Below are 4055 nucleotides of genomic sequence, written 5' to 3' on the forward strand. Positions count from 1 at the left end.
ATAACTTGACATTTACATGTCACTTTATTACTTGTTGCGATTGTGTACACTTGCACATTTTTGTCGTTCCAAGTTTTAAAAAAAAGCCATTATTTGTAAATCTGTTTTTACATTTTAGTTTATTTATTTTCCTGTTTAAATCTTTACTTACTTAATCTTTCTGTGATTATTTCAGGTGTTTAAGAGTATTGACTAGATTATCAACTTACTCTCTATGGACCCTGAAATAGAACGAACCTTTCGACAGCGAAGAAGACAAGCGAACCAGAGAATGACCGAAGAGATAAACTTTGAGAATATGAATCAAGGGAACGGAGCAAACCTTGTTCAGAATCCTATCCGTATTGGAGATGATAGGGATAGAGCTTTACGACAGTATGCCATGCTAGTATTTAATGATCTTAATCCGAGTATTAGGAGACCTGAAATCAAGGCACAACATTCGAGCTGAAGCCAATCATGTTCTAGATGCTTTAGACTATGGGCCAATTCAGTGGAATGCCTACTGAAGATCCTCATCTTTACTTAAGACTATTTATGGAAGTGAGCGATTCTTTCAAGTTAGCTGGAGTACCCGAAGACGCATTACGACTGAAGCTATTGCCATATTCGCTAAGGGACAGAGCCAGTGCCTGATTGAACTCATTGCTACCGAACTCCATTTCTACATGGCAAGAGTTAGCCGAGAGATTCCTCATGAAGTATTTCCCACCGAGCAAGAATGTAAAGTTGAGGAATGAGATCACTGCTTCGAACAAATGGATGATGAGTCCCTGTATGAGGCATGGGAAAGGAACAAAGAGTTATTATGAAAGTGCCCTCATCATGGAATCTCACATTGCATTCAACTTGAGACATTCTATAATGGTCTCAACGCTCACACGAGGATGGTAGTGGACGCCTCTGCTAATGGTGCTCTCCTTTCTAAGTCTTATAATGAGGCTTAAGAAATTATTGAGAGGATTGCCAGCAACAATTATCAATGGCCAACCAATCGAGCAGTGTCAGAAAGACGAGTCGCTGGAATACATGAAGTGGATGCTCTCACTTCACTCGCATCTCAAGTATCTTCAAAACCCTCAATACTTAAGAATCTTACCATTAGTGGGTCTAACAGTTTTGCAACCCAACCACCTAACCAATTTGAGAATATAGTCTGTGTGTATTGTGGGGAAGGACCTTTGTTTGAAGAATGTCCATCGAACCCCGAATCCATATATTACATGGGTAACCAGAACCAAAACCAAGGGAGGCAAGGACTGCAATCCAACTTTTATAACTCATCGTGGTGAAATCACTCGAATTTTTCCTGGAGTAACCAAGGGGCTGGAACCAGTAACACTTACCCCCAACCTAGACCAACTCAGCCGCCTAGTTTCCCTCAACAAGTTTAGAAACCAACCTAAGCAAAACCATCCAATAGCTTAGAGAACCTATTGAAGGCATACATGGCAAAATATGACGCCACTCTAAGGAATTTGGAGAATCAAGTAGGCCAGCTTGCTACTGAACTCAGGAACCGACCACAAGGTGCTCTACTTAGTGACTCGGAGAATCCGAGAAATCTGGGGAAGGAACTTTGTAAAGCATTGAAATTAAGGAGCGGAAAGACAGTAGAGCCCAACACTATCGAAGTTGAAAAGGAGCCATTTGATGCTCAAGATTCAGAAGAAGTTCAACCAAGTGTTGAAATTCCAGTTTCACCAGAACTAAAATCTGTAAAACCTGACAAAGTAACCTCAGGACCAGTTAATTCTGATCAATTGACAATGTCGTTAGATGCAAAATTGCCGCCAAAGATGAATCAACTAGAATCAGTCCCAGTAATGAAACCACCACCACCATACCCTCAAAGACTTCAGAAACAGAAGTAGGAGATTCAATTCAAGAAGTTCCTTGACGTACTCAAGCAACTTCACATGAACATCCCGTTGGTTGAATCACTTGAGCGAATGCCAAACTACATCAAGTTCATGAAAGATATCTTGTCTAAGAAATGAAGAATTGGAGAATTTGAGACAGTAGCTCTAACGAAGGAATGCAGTGCATATCTTCAAGACAAACTACCCCTAAAATTGAAAGATCATGAATGTTTTACCATACTATGCAACATTGGAGCAACATATTGTGGCAGGGCATTATGTGACTTAAGTGCAAGTATCAACTTGATGTCTATGTCAATATTTAGAAAGTTTGGGATAGGAGAAGTTAAACCAACTACAGTTACGCTTCAACTAGCAGATCGATCCTTAGCACATCCAAAAGGAAAAATTGAGGACGTATTGGTACATGTAGATAAGTTTATCTTTCCTGCTGACTTAGTAATTCTATATTTTGAGGTAGACAAAGAAGTACCAATCATCCTAGGAAGGCCGTTCCTAGAAACTAGAATGACCCTTATTGATGTGCAGACGGGCGAGCTCACTATGTGTGTTCAGGATGATCAGGTAACATTTAACGTCTTTAAGTCTAGGCGATTTCCTGACACAATGGATGATTACTCTGCAGTGTCCGATTTAGAGGATTTAATAGTGGAGAAGGAACTCAACTGTGTTAAGGACCCACTGGAAAGAATTTTGACTTCGGATCCTTCAAATGATGAAGAGGAGGATGAATACTTAGCTTTGCTAGAAGCTAATCAAAGGGGGATTTAATCCTCAATCTCATTTTGAATCTTTGAAGTTAGAAAAGAGGGACTATTATCAACCAAAAGCGTCGATCGATGAGCCACCTAAATTAGAACTCAAGGTATTACCTTCTCATTTAAAATACGTATATTTAGGTAACGTTTCTACTTTGCCTGTGATTGTTTCAGTAGAATTGACCACTAAGCAAGAAGAGAAACTTATCTTAGTTCTGAAACAATTCAATAAGGCCATCGGATGGACCATAGCCAATATTCACAGCATTAGTCCATCTGTATGCATGCACAAGATTATCCTGGAAGATGGAAAAAAAGGGACGATCGATGAACAATGGAGACTGAGCCCCATCATGAAGGTCAAAGTAAAAAAAGAGATCATCAAGTGGTTAGATGCGGGTATCATCTATCTCATCTCAGACAGTTCATGGGTAAGCCCGGTCCAGTACGTGCCAAAAAAAGGAGGTATCACGGTCGTAGAAAATGAGAACAACGAGTTGATACTGACTAGAATGGTTACGGGATGGAGAATCTGCATCGATTATCGGAAGCTGAACAAGGGGACTAGGAAAGATCACTTCCCTTTGTCGTTCTTGGACCAGATGCTGGATAAACTTGCAGGATGAGATTACTACTATTTTTTATGGATACTCAGGGTATAATCAGATTACAGTAGCACCGGAAGATCAACACAAAACGACATTCACCTGCCCGTACGGTACGTTTGCATTTAGACGCATGCCATTTGGTTTATGTAATGCACCTGCTACATTTCAAAGATGTATGATGTCTATTTTTACTATCATGGTTGAGAAATATTTGGAAGTTTTTATGAACGATTTTCAGTATTCGAAGATACTTACGATGATTGCTTAGCCAATCTAACTAAGGTACTAAGGCGATGCGAAGAAACAAATCTCGTACTCAACTGGGAAAAGTGTCATTTTATGGTACGAGAATGAGATGTTCTAGGGCATCAGATAACGAGACATGGGATCGAGGTAGACAAAGCAAAGGTAGATGTTATTGAAAAACTCCCACCTCCAACATCTATAAAGGGTGTTAGGAGCTTTTTGGGCCACACTAGTTTTTATATAAGATTTATCAAGGACTTCTCCAAATTTGCTAAACCCTTATGTAAATTACTGGAGAAGGACTCTATAGTCAAGTTTGATTAGGAATGCTTAAAAGCCTTTAATGATTTAAAGAGTCGATTAGTCATGGCACCTATAATCGTCACACCAGACTGGGATTTGTCATTCATCCCATCTACTACGCAAGACGAACCCTAACAGGAGCTCAACTGAATTATACGGTAACAGAAAAAGAGTTACTTGCTATTGTGTTTGCTTTCGACAAGTTTCGATATTATCTGGTAGGACCAAAGTGACTGTCTATACGGGCCACTCAGCAA

General features: G+C 39.8%; 1 non-coding gene across 1 annotated transcript; it reads right to left on the minus strand.

Annotated features, from left to right (window-relative positions):
- Nucleotides 1-726: 726 nt before the first annotated feature.
- Nucleotides 727-832, minus strand: LOC121220467 (small nucleolar RNA R71). The gene has a single exon (XR_005917668.1). It is a non-coding gene; the product is annotated as a small nucleolar RNA R71 (small nucleolar RNA).
- Nucleotides 833-4055: the final 3223 nt, after the last annotated feature.

Source organism: Gossypium hirsutum, chromosome D08 (assembly GCF_007990345.1).
Source record: "Gossypium hirsutum isolate 1008001.06 chromosome D08, Gossypium_hirsutum_v2.1, whole genome shotgun sequence".
Taxonomy (NCBI): Eukaryota; Viridiplantae; Streptophyta; class Magnoliopsida; order Malvales; family Malvaceae; genus Gossypium; species Gossypium hirsutum.